Source organism: Panthera tigris, chromosome B2, assembly GCF_018350195.1.
Source record: "Panthera tigris isolate Pti1 chromosome B2, P.tigris_Pti1_mat1.1, whole genome shotgun sequence".
Lineage (NCBI taxonomy): Eukaryota > Metazoa > Chordata > Mammalia > Carnivora > Felidae > Panthera > Panthera tigris.
The window spans coordinates 4,120,283-4,133,527 of record NC_056664.1 but is presented as its reverse complement, the minus strand read 5'-3'; positions in this window follow the sequence as shown (position 1 = coordinate 4,133,527).

Below are 13,245 nucleotides of genomic sequence, written 5' to 3'. Positions count from 1 at the left end.
CTAAGAAACCAGTAAGAGTAAGTGAGCTGTTTTCCCGAGTTCTGTGAATCATTCTAGCCGATTTTCAAACCTGAGGAGGGGGTCGCGGGAACCCACGACCTCGTAGCTCGGTCAAGCAGAAGCGTGGGTACCGCGGGCACCCACTACCTTAACTGGTGTCCGAGGTGGGTGCAGCTTTGCGGCACCGAGCCTTTCTTAACCAGTGGGGTCTCCGCTAATTGCAGGTAGTCAGCGTCAGAGTTGAATCCTGTCGTGGGACGCCCCGCTGGGGCCCACAGGGGTTTAGAGAACCGCTTGGTGTGGAACACCCACGCCTTTGGTGTCACAAGTGTTCTGAGCATGGAAACGATTCTCCTTTCGTCATCTGGGTAAAAGCATCAGGGGCCCGAGGACAGTGTGTCCCCTAACGAAGCAGGAAGCTGGAACCATGGGAGCAAGAACAAGGGAAACTGCGTCCAAACCTCCAGAAGATGAACCCGACAGCGACCTGCGGCAGCAGGGCCAGACAACAGAAGCCGTGGTCTACGCGATGCAGAGTCGTAGGCCAGGAGGTCAGAGCCAGTCAAGCCGGCGTCGCATCAAGGGAGGAGGGACGCAGGGCCATTCTGACGCTTCGCTTAAGCAAGACGCCCCGGTGAAAAATACCGAGGAGGAAAGGACGACGAAGGCCGAATGCGCTGTGACCGGAGAAAAATGCACACACCTGCGACGAACGGCAGCGGGGAGACTTCAACCGCTCCCCATGACTTGCTTCCTATGGACGCTGGTGTTGGAACCAGAGCCGTTTCCGTGATGCGTATAGTCTCGGGCTTCCCCCAGAATCTGCGTCCAGCAGCTACCTCCTCTCCGGCCATCTGGACCTCTGCCCCACATCTGGTTTGTGGATCCAGGTAGATCCCTTACATCTGAGTGAACAGGCATTGCCTGGTTTCCTTCCTGTGCCCTCAAACACGTGTTCGTGCCACCACACCCGTCTCGGGTGCCCTTCCTCGGCTCCCCTGACTGCCGGAACCCTACCTGCCTTCGGCGAGCCTCCGTCAAGAATCATGTCACTACCTTAACGCTTCTTCCAAAAACCTGTGTTTAAGCCCTACGCCGGCTTGACCCCATCCCAAACATCCGGGGAGTGTGTGGTGGGCAGTACTGGGGCCATCAACAAGAGTCACGGCATTAAGCACCAAATGAATATTAGTGAACGCACAACACGGGGGCATGGCCGAGACCAAAGTCAGAGCTAGCCTCGGGGAGGACAGTGTCTCAGGAGAGTGGATGGCACAATGCCTGTGGAAAACGGAATAACCGGGGCTACTTCGGCTGCAAGCACGGGTGATCAGAGCACACGTGTGGGTCTGAGGGTGACAGAGGGCCCCCGGCCGCACAGTTTCAGCTGAGCTGGGGCTCGAAGGACAACAGTGAACAGATACAGGAGGTGGATGGGGAGGGCCCTCGACGAAGAGGGCACAGCACCAGCAAAGGTTTGGTGGCAGGAGGGAACAATCCAGTATCCGGAGTACAGGGAACGAGCGACGTGTGGTTTGTGAGGAGGCTGGAGACGTGGGTAGAGCGAGAACACACCGTGCGGCCGGGAAGCGCGTTGGTCTTTTATCCGGAAATCAACAGGAGAGGTGTCAGGGGAAGGGCTGTAATCAGGGTCGTAGGGTTCCGAGGTTTTCGCGCGAGGGACCGGGCGGAAGTAGGAGTTCGCGGTGTAATCCAGGGGCAAGCGCTGGGCCCCGGAGGTGGGAGCTCACGTGGTGCGGGGTAAACAGACTGTTTGCCACAGGAGATACGCCTGACAAGACTCGGGAACTAAACGGGAGCGGAAGGTGTCTGGGGTGACTCTGAGGTCTTGGTTTGCTACCCGATGGAGGGAGATGCCTCTGAGACAGAGTTCATTCCCAAGTGAGGATGACAAGAAGGAAGGTCTGGGCTTCACGCAGGAGATCTTGGCTTCAGGCAGAAATCCAGCAAACGTCTTGATGTAGGCGGTGCTTGAAATGCTTAGCATGGCTGAGGGGGCCCTGGGGGACAGGATGGCACAAGGGAGGGAAAGCCTGAGAAGGAGCCTCAAAGATCTCCAACACTGAATGGCCGGCCTGGGGGATAATTCGTTTTTTAAGAAAAGGGAAAAAAAGAAATGACTAGAATGAGAGGAGAACCAAGAGACTATGGTGCTAAGAGAGGGAAGACAAGAGCCCCTGCTCCAGAAGGGAGTGCAGTCGCCCATGCCATCTGTGGGGATGGGTAGGTTAGGGGGTCAGGCAGTAGGACGGGCAGGTTAGGGGGTCAGACAGTGGGAAGAGGGGGGTCAGGCAGTCGGGTGCTGATAGGCCTGGCAGTGGAGGGGAGGGGAGAGGCGAGGGGGCAGGAGCAGGAGGACAGGGGATGGAGAAAGGAGCTTACAGGGGCCCCCCGGGGGGCTCAGTCGGTTGAGCATCTGACTCTTGATTTCGGCTCAGGTCATGATCTCAGGGTTCATGGGATGGAACCCCACATCCGGCTCTGTGCTGACAGCATGGAGCCTGGTTGGGATTCTCTCTCCCCCTCTCTCTGTTATACTCTCTCTGTCAAGATAAATACATGAACTTTAAAAAAAAGAAAAAGAAAGAAAGGAGCTTACAGCAAGTACGTTTAGAACCTGGGGTCAGAATGTAGCTGAAAGAAAAAAATGGGTTCTGCTAAAGCACATGTGAATGGCAGGTTTCTGGAAAGGCTGGGGGAAGGGAGGAGCACTGGGGCCGGAAGCCCAGCTGGGTGGATGATGAGAGATGCGTGAGAGATGCCCTTTTGCCAGATGGCCCAAGACCGCGCCCTGCCCACTAGCAGGACTCCAGGGGGCTGTCGTCCGGGTACGTGGCTTCTCTTGTCTTCCAGCACGTGGGTAAGTGAAAGGTCGGCGGTGCTCCTTTGAGAAAGGGGGAAGCGACCTGTGAGACACCAAGACGCCCTGCGGGTGGCCACCTCCCTTGGGGCACCTCGGAGCTCCTCCCCACACCCCCCTTCCTTTAGGACAGTCCCCCCGGCCCCCCTGACTGCAGACCACGACATACATTATTTTATAATATCCTTAACACAGGCGCAGTGTCTCGTACACAGTGTCAATGAGTGTGTGTGCGCGAGTGTGTGTTCAATCCCCGCATGACTCCATGAACGGAAGGAATGGCCCGTGGGGGTACGGGAGACCAGTTAGCCAAGAAATGACTGACAGGGTAAAGGACCCAATTTTTCTTTAATTTCCTTTGCTTTCCAGAACACAGAATTATCTAAGCCTACGAATTCCTTTCCTCGTCCCATCTGGTGTTGAGTTGGGGGGACCGGCTGTCTGCACTTAGCAACTCCAGCAATCGAAAGCCAGTCCCAGGCTCTCAGCAGCGGGGATCAGGGCGTGTGCCCACCACGGCAGAGTCTCTTATCGGTTTCCGAGCCACCCCATCGATACGTACTCCTCCCCTTTCCCTCCGTGGCCTCTTCTGGTTTCTCCTCATCTGTCGCTTTGAGTTGTTCCTGAAAAGAAGTTTGATTTCTCCCTGGGCCTGACGAGTAAGTGCAGTTTCCCCCCAAACGGGCTTCCATAAAGTACAGAAACCTTCTCACATTTTCCGCTAACCCACACATCTACAACACACGGGAGTGAAAGTTGAAAATTCTAGAAGGGTCCTTTCACCAAACCTTGGAGTAAAATGTATTTTCTTGCACTTGCTTATTGGCTTGCTTGACATTCGTTCACAAAGCAACTGGTGCACAGGGGAAGACAAACAAACCCGCGTTGAAAATGCAGGCCCACCACGTGGGACCAGAACTATATAGTGCAAAAGAGATGCACACGGGCTGTGGGTGGGCCCGGCCCCCCAGGAAGGCATGGCCATCTTCTTCCTGGGCCGGGGACCCCCCCTCAGACCCAGCTCCTGTGCTGGTCCCTCTTCCCTTGAATGAGGACATCAGTCCCAGGCCCTGCCAGCGCTCTATTGGACACTAAGTCTTGTAGAGAAAGAAAAGAGTGCACACAAACGTCACTGTTGAGTCCCTGAACCCAGAGGATAGAAGAAGGCTTTAACACAGTTCAAAGGTATAGTCTGGCTGAGTGTGTGTGTGTGTGTGTGTGTGTGTGTGTGTGTGTGTGTGTATTAAGGTCTCTACTTATTTTTGAAACAGAGACAGAGCATGAGTAGGGGAGGGGCAGGGAGAGAGGCAGACACAGAATCTGAAGCAGGTTCCAGGCTCCGAGCTGTCAGCACAGAGCCCGACACGGGGCTCGAACTCAGTAACGGTGAGATCATGACCTGAGCTGAAGTCAGACGCTCAACTGACTGAGTACATTTCTCTCAAGCTGTCTTCCTTGTCCCAGTGACAGGTATCCTGGGCATCCAATACACATCTCTCCTCCCGATGTAAAAAGAAACAGGACGGTGTGGTGAACGACTGCGACACGGCGTGAGGGCCAGGCACATAGTATGAAGCCGTCCATCCTTTGCTCAACGTGGGTGCTGAATCCTGAAACACTGCTCAGCTCGGGGGTTGGAGCCCCAGCGGTCAGACTGCTGCCTTCCCTAATAAAAGCACATCTTATCTACAGCAATCACAAGGCGCACTTTTTGTACTGGAACGAATTCCCGCTGTTTTGTAACTCCTCTGTTACTAAGAAAATGAAGAGAAAGACTTCGCTCTGAGACGCGCATTCTCTGGTCCTGCTCAGAAGCATCCCTGGTCCTTTTGAAGAACGAACTGCCGTTTCCTGGGCCAACTGGCCGAGTGCTGCCTGGTATGCTGGACGGAAAGCCTGCTTTACCTGGTTACAAAAGCCAGAAAGGACAAGTGGCTGAGGTGCTAAAGTGGGGTACCCGCTAAGGGACCCACCTGGGGGAACAACGGGGGAGGCACCACGTGTCATCCACACGCAGGGACATTTTCTGGGCTTCTCGGTAAAACAGCTAATGCCACTGACTAATGGCTGGTCGTCAGGCCCCCAGGTGTGTTTCTGCATGTGAGTTGTGTATAAACACGCCTCTAACCCAGGCGCCCCCCCACCCACCCCGCCCCGTCCGCATTTTATCCAAGCGAGGGGAAATGCCAGGTGAGGACAGGTGTTTCACCAGAGGCTGAGCGCGAATATGACGTCTCTCGCCAAAATGTCACTGCTTTCAGTAAACACAGTCCATTGGAAGGAAGAAGGGTATCCCTTAGTTCTCTTTTCTGGGATCTAGATTTGGCCCGATTTATGGTAACTAACTCTGTAACAGGGTGTGCGACGTCACATCGAAGACTGGGGTAGGCGGCCATGTGTAACAGATGTAAAATTCCCAAGTGAAGGAGTAAGAGTACCTCACAGAGGTCGTTCAGGGTGTGATTAAACCCCAGTCGTGTGGGGAGGCGCCAAGATGGCAGAACAGCACGGAAGTTTTTTGTGTGTCTCGCGTCCATGAAATGCAGCCAGAGCAACACTAGACCATCCTGCACACCTAGAAAACCGATCTGAGGATTAACACAACAGTCTGTACAACCTGAACCACAGAACTCAGCAGGTACACGGTGCGGAGAGGTGAACTTGGGGGGAGAGAAGCCACGGAGGACAGGGAGCCGCTTTTGCATGCAGAGAGAGGACAGAGACGGGGGGGGGGGGCAGGTAGAATACGGGAAAAGCCCCCCTCCCCAAAAGCAGCCGGAGAGAAGTGGAAAATTGGAAATGGCCGCAGGGACTACACTAAAAAGGGAGAAAGGAGAGGGTTTAAATTCCATTAAGACTGTAAACAAGGGGAGCGTGAAGGCTGCAACTCCGCAGCTCAATACCTGGCAGTGCTCTGGTGGGAAGGGCTCTGTTCCCCAGGAACAGAGTGGGGTCCGTGAGGTTCTCGGGCCACGTGGGGAAAAGCGGTTCCACTGCTGGAAGGACATTTGGTAGAGACTGTTGAAGCCACCTGGTCCCAGCAGACCCGGGAGGCGGCCACATTTGCTGGTGCTGACGCAAGGTCGTTAAGGGTGAAGCCTGGTGCCAGATGTGTGTTGTGGTTTCCCATAATCCCTGAAACGCTGATGTTACACTATCTTGCGGACTTTTTCTGGGATGGGCTGGCACCTGGCCGCAGTCTCGGGGCACCAGCAACAGCAGGGTCCAGTGGGCGTTCCTGGGTGCAGCCAACGTTAGACCACTGCTCATTTGGCCATTGCTCGGTGAGACCCTCCTGCAGAGGGGCGGAGCGCGCCAAAGCCGCAGTCCTTCGGAAGTAAGGGGCCGGGGAAAACAGCCACATCTGAGACAAAACTCGGGAGAGAGGTGCTGCCCGGGGCCTGGTCACGGAGAGTGAAAAAGCGGGGAGTGGACGAGAGCTGAGGACGGAGGACGGGTGCGCGATTGCTGATCTAGGAGAACAGACTGGGTGGCCGGGCGGCGCCATTTTGACCGCTCCCGCGCATGCGCATACTCACATGCACCTACCAGTGCCGCACCAATCCATCCCGGTAGGCTAGCAGCGCCATCTAGTGGAGGGTGGAGCCATTACACTGAGCCCTGCCCAACTGGGCCAACCTCGCTCTTCAAGAACACAAGTCTCACCGCCTACTTAGTTTATGGACTATAAAGCGCCTCATAGTTTGACTTTTAGAGAAACACAAGGTAATTTCAGTCGTATTTCAGTCTGTTAGCTTATCCATCTATTCAATTTTCTTTCTTTCTTTCATTCTTTCTTTTTTCCCCCCTTTTTTCTCTCATCTGTCAAGCCACTTTCAATACCCAGACCAAAACACACCTAGGATCTAGCGTCATTTATTAGCTTTTGTGTGTGTGTGTGTGTGTGTTTAATCTTTTTATTTGAATATTTTTTAATTTTAATTTTTTTAATTTTAATTTTTTCTACCTCATTAATTCCTTCTCTCCCCTTCAAAATGACGAAACAAAGGAATTCACCCCAAAAGAAAGAGCAGGAAGAAACGACAGCCAGGGACTTAACCAATACAGATACAAGCAAGATGTCTGAACCAGAATTTAGAATCACTATAATAAGAATACCAGCTGGAGTCAAAAATAGATTAGAATCCCTTTCTGTGGAGATAAAAGAAGTCAAAGCTAGTCAGGATGAAATCAAAAATGCTATAACTGAGCTGCAATCACAGATGGATGCAGCGGAGGCAAAGATAGACAAGGCAGGACAGAGAATCAGTGATATAGAGGGCAAACTTATAGAGAATAATGAAGCAGAAAAAAAGAGGGAGATTAGGGCAAAAGAGCACGATTTAAGAATTAGAGAAATCAGTGCCTCATTAAAAAGGCACAACAGCAGAATCACAGGGGTCCCAGAAGAGGAAGAGAGAGAAATAGAAATAGAAGGATTATGTGAGCAAATCAGAGTGGAGAACTTTCCTAATTTGGGGAAAGACACAGACATCAAAATCCAGGAAGCACAGAGGACCCCATTAGATTCAACAAAAACCGACCATCAACAAGGCGTATCATAGTCAAATTCACAAAATACTCAGGCAAGGAGAGAATCATGAAAGCAGCAAGGGAAAAAAAGTCCCTAACCTACAAGGGAGGACAGATCAGGTTTGCAACAGACCTACCCACAGAAACTTGGCAGGCCAGAAAGGAGTGGCGGGATATATTCAGTGTGCTGAATCAGAAAACTATGCAGCCAAGAATCCTTTAGCCAGCAAGGCTGTCATTCAAAATAGAAGGAGAGATAAAAAGTTTCCCAGACAAACAAAAATTAAAGGAGTTTGTGGCCACTAAACCAGCCCAGCAAGATTTTTAAGGGGGGCTTTCTGAGGGGAGAAATGATGAAAAAAAATATATATATATGTGAATATATATATATATATTCACATATATATGTATATACATATATTTTATATATATGTATATACATATATATGAATATATATATATATTATATATATATATATTCATACACACACACACACACACACACACACACACACACCAAAAGCAACAAAAGATTACCAAGGACCAGAGAACACCACCAGAAACTCCAACTCTATAAGCATCATAATGGCAATAAATTCGTATCTTTCAGTACTCATTCTGAACATCAATGGACTCAATGCTCCAATCAAAAGACATAGGGTAACAGAATGGATAAGAAAACAAGTTCCATCTATATGCTGTTTACAAGAGACCCACTTTAGACCTAAAGACACCTTCAGATTGAAAATAAGGGGATGGAGAACCATCTATCATGCTAATGGTCAACAAAAGAAAGTCAGAGTAGCCATACTTACATCAGACAACCTAGACTTTAAAATAAAGATTGTATCAAGGGACGCAGAAGGGCATTATATCATAATCAAGGGGTCTACAGACCAAGAAGGCCTAACAATTGTAAACATTTATTTGCCAAATGTGGCAGCACCCAAATATATAAATCAATTAACCACAAACATAAAGAAACTCATCAATAGTAATATCATAATAGTAGGAGACTTCAACACCCCACTCACAGCAATGGACCAATCATCTAATCAAAAATCAATAAGGAAACAATGGCTTTGAATGACACACTGGACCGGACGGACTTAACAGATATATTCAGAACATTTCATCCCAAAGCAGCAGAATATACATTCTTCTCCAGGGCACATGGAACGTTCTCCAGAATAGATCATATACTGGGACACAAATCAGCCCTCAGCAAGACAAAAAGATTGAGATCATACCGTGCATATTTTCAGACCACAATGCTATGAAACTCAAAATCAACCACAAGAAAAAATTTCAAAAGGTAACAAATACTTGGTGACTAAAGAACATCCTACTAAAGAATGAATGGGCCAATGAAGAAGTTAAAGAGGAAATTAAAAAGTATATGGAAGCCAATGAAAATGATAACACCACAACCCCAAACCTTTGGGATGCAGCAAAAGTGGTCATAAGAGGAAAGTATATAGCAATCCAGGCCTTCCTAAAGAAGAAAGAAAGATCTCAGATACCCAACCTAACCTTACGCCTAAGGAGCTGGAAAAAGAACAGCAAATAAAACCCAAAACCAGCAGAAGACCGGAAACAATAAAGATCAGAGCAGAAATTAATGCTATCTAAAAACAACCACGACAAAAAAAAAAAAAAACAGTAGAACAAATCAATGAAACCAGAAGCTGGTTCTTTGAAAGAATTAACAAAATTGATAAACCATTAGCCAGTTTGATCAAAAAGAAAAAGGAAAGGACCCAAATAATTAAAATCAAGAATCAAAGAGGAGAGATCACAACCAACACAGCAGAAATAAAAACACTAATAAGAGAATATTATGAGCAATTATATTCCAATAAAATGGGCAATCTGGAAGAAATGGACAAATTCCTAGAAACATATACACTACCAAAACTGAAACAGGAAGAAATAGAAAATTTGAACAAACCCATAACCAGTAAAGAAATCGAATTAATAATAAAAAATCTCCCAAAAAACAAGAGTCCAGGGCCAGCTGGCTTTCCAGGGTAATTCTATCAAACATTTAAGGAAGAGTGAACACCTATTCTCTTGAAGCTGTTCCAAAAAATAGAAATGGAAGGAAAACTTCCAAACTCTTTCTATGAAGCCAGCATTACCCTGATTCCAAATCCAGAGACCCCACTAAAAAGGAGAACTATAGACCAATTTCCCTGATGAACACGGATGCAAAAATCCTCAACAAGATATTAGCCAACCGGATCCAACGATACATTCAAAAAGTTATTCACCACCACCAAGTGGGATTTATTCCTGGGATGCAGGGCTGGTTCAATATCCAGAAAACAATTAACGTGATTCATCACATCACTAAAAGAAAGGACAAGAACCACATGATCCTCTCAATAGATGCAGAGAAAGCATTTGACAAAATACAACATCCTTTCTTGATAAAAACCCTCAAGAAAGTAGGGACAGAAGGATCATACCTCGAGATCATAAAAGCCATATATAAACGACCCAACCCTAACATCATCCTCAATGGGGAAAAACTGAGAGCTTTCCCCCTAAGGTCAGGAACAAGACAGGGATGTCCACTCTCGCCGCTGTTATTCAACATAGTATTGGCAGTCTTAGCCTCAGCAATCAGACAACACAAAGAAATAAAAGGCATCCAAATTGGCCATGAGGAGGTCAAACTTTCACTCTTCACAGATGACATGATACTCTATATGGAAAACCCAAAAGATGCCACCAAAAAACTGCTAGAATTGATTCATGAATTCAGCAAGGTTGCAGGATATAAAATCAATGCACAGAAATCGGCTGCATTCCTATACACCAACAATGAAGCCACAGAAAGAGAAATCAAGTAACCGATCCTATTTACAATTGCACCAAAAATCATAAAATACCTAGGAATAAATCTAATCAAAGAGGTGAAAAATCCATACACTGAAAACTATAGAAAGCTTATGAAAGAAATGGAAGAAGACACACAAAAAAATGGAAATAGATTCCATGCTCCTGGATAGGAAGAACAAATACTGTTAAAATGTCGATACTACCCAAAGCAATCTACCTATTCAACGCAATCCCTATCAAAGTAACACCATCATTCTTCACAGAGCTAGAACAAACAATCCTAAAATTTGTATGGAACCAGAAAAGACCCCGAATAGCCAAAGCGATCTTGGAAAAGAAAACCAAAGCAGGAGGCATCACAATCCCAGACTTCAAGCTCTACTACAAAGCTGTCCTCATCAAGACAGTATGGTACTGGCACAAGAATAGACACTCAGATCAATGGTACAGAATAGAAAACCCAGAAATGGACCCAAAAGTGTATGGCCAACTAATCTTTGACAAAGCAGGAAAGAATATCCAATGGAATAAAGACAGTCTCTTCAGCAAGTGGTGCTGGGAAAACAGGACGGCGACATGCAGAAAAATGAACCTGGACCATTTTCTTACACCAGACACAAAAATAAACTCAAAATGGAGGAAAGACCTCAATGGAAGACAGGAAGCCATCAAAATCCTCGAGGAGAAAGCAGGCAAAAACCTCTTTGATCTTGGCCACAGCAGCTTCTTAGTCAACAACGTCTCCGGAGGCAAGGGAAACAAAAGCAAAAATGAACAAACGGGATGACATCAAACCAAAAAGCTTTTGCACAGTGAGGGAAACCACCAACTTTTGTTGGAAAAGGCAACCTCCTGAATAGAAAATATTCATAAATGATGTACTGATAAGAAATTAACACCGAAAATACATAAAGAATGCCTACCAATTCATTTAAAAAAAAACAACTAACGATTCAAATTAAAAAATAGGCGGGGGGGGGGGGGGGGTGTGTGCCTGGGTGGCTAAGTCAGTGGAGCGGCTGACTTCGACTCAGGTCATGATCTCACAGGTGTGTGAGTTCGAGCCCCGCATCGGGCTCTGTGCTGACAGCTCAGAGCCTGGAGTCTGCTTCCAATTCTGTGTCTCCTTCTCTCTCTGCGCCCCCCCACCCTGCCCCCGCTCACACTCTGTCTCTCTCTCAAAAATAAACATTAAAAAAATTTTTTTTAAAGTAGGCAGAGGACCTGAATAGACATTTCTCCAAAGCAGACATCCAGATGGCCAACTGACACATGAAAAAACGCTCATCATCACTATCATCAGGGACATGCGAGTCAAAACTGCAATGAGGTATATCACTCACACCTGTCAGAAGGGCTCTTATCCAAAAGCTAAGAGATAACAAGCGCTGGCAAGAATGTGGATGGAAAAAAAGAAAACCTCTCATGCACTGTGGGTGGGAATATAAATGGGTGCAGTCACTACGGAGACTAGTGCAGAGATCCCTCAAAAAATTAAAAATAGAACTATCACAGAATTCAGCAATTCCACATCGAGGTATTTATCTGAAGAAAAGGAAGACACTAATTCAAAAGGACACATGCACACCTATGTTCGTCACAGCATTATTTCCAATAAACATACGGAAGCTACCTAAATGTCCGTCGATAGATGAATGAAAAGAGAAGACGCACCGTATTTATCCAACAGAATATTACTCAGCTGTAAAAAGAGAATGAAATCTTGTCATTTGCAGCCACACGGATGGAGCCCGACGCTAAATGGGATAAGTCAGAGCAAGACAAATACCGTAAGGTTGCACTTCTTTGCGAATAAAACACAAAACAAAACAACCAACAAAACAGAAGCAGGTTCACAGATACAGAGGACAAACAGGATGGTTGCCAGAGGGAAGGGGGGTGAAGAGATGGACCAAACAAGTAAACTGTAAGGGTTAAATTGTAGTGTAGGGCTAATGCTTAGCTTGAAAAATAACAGCTTTGTGTTGACACTGAAGGTTAAGAGATAACAGCCTTGCTTTGCTCTGGTAAACTACGCCTCATACCCTTGTAAATTAGGCTTCACCAATTAAGGAAACAAAAGTTCAAAGAAAAGAGCATCAGAGGCAGGGTCAAGGAGATCCACTGGTTGCAACTTAGAGGCAGAAAGTCTAAAGTAAACACCTCATTAGGCAACTGTTAACTCATCTGGAACCTGTTTCTTTGTTTTGTTCCCAGGTGATGATAAAACGATGTGATTGGTTATAAAAACTCTGTCCCCCGGCTGTTGGGGGCCGCACTCTCATCAAGAGTGTTGGTCCCGATCGGTCGGCCTTGCCTCTCATTGTAATAAACTTTGTTGTGACTGTCACTGGTGCCCGTAGCATTCTGTTTCAGGAGTCGTGTGGATGCAACAAAACGAAACTAAGAGATCCGCTCTTCCAGTTAAATAAGACACACGGATGTAACATAGGACAACCAGGAATAGGGTCAGTGATCATTGTAACAACTTTGTATGGTGCCGGGTGGTAAATACAAATACTACGGTGACCACTTTGTAATGTGCATAAATATTGAATCACTCTGGGTTTTTTTGGAGCCCCTCTTTTATACCTAAAACTGATACAACATTGTATGTCAATTATTCTTCAGTTAAAAAATGAAATCGGGGCGCCTGGGTGGCTCAGTCGGTTGAGCGCCCGACTTCATTCAGCTCAGGTCACTCATGGGTTCGAGCCCCGCGTCGGGCTCTGTGCTGACAGCTTGGAGCCTGGAGCCTGCTTCGGATTCCGTGTCTCCCCCTCTCTCTCTCTGCCCCTCCCCTGCTCACACTCTGTCTCTCTCTGTCTCAAAAATAAATAACATTAAAAAAATTTTTTTTTAAAATGAAATAAATAGGGACACTTTTGGGTGGCTCAGCCGGTTAAGCGACTGACTTCAGCTCAGGTCACGACCTCAACATCGTGGGCTCCAGCCCTGCGTCAGGCTCTGTGCTAATAACTGGG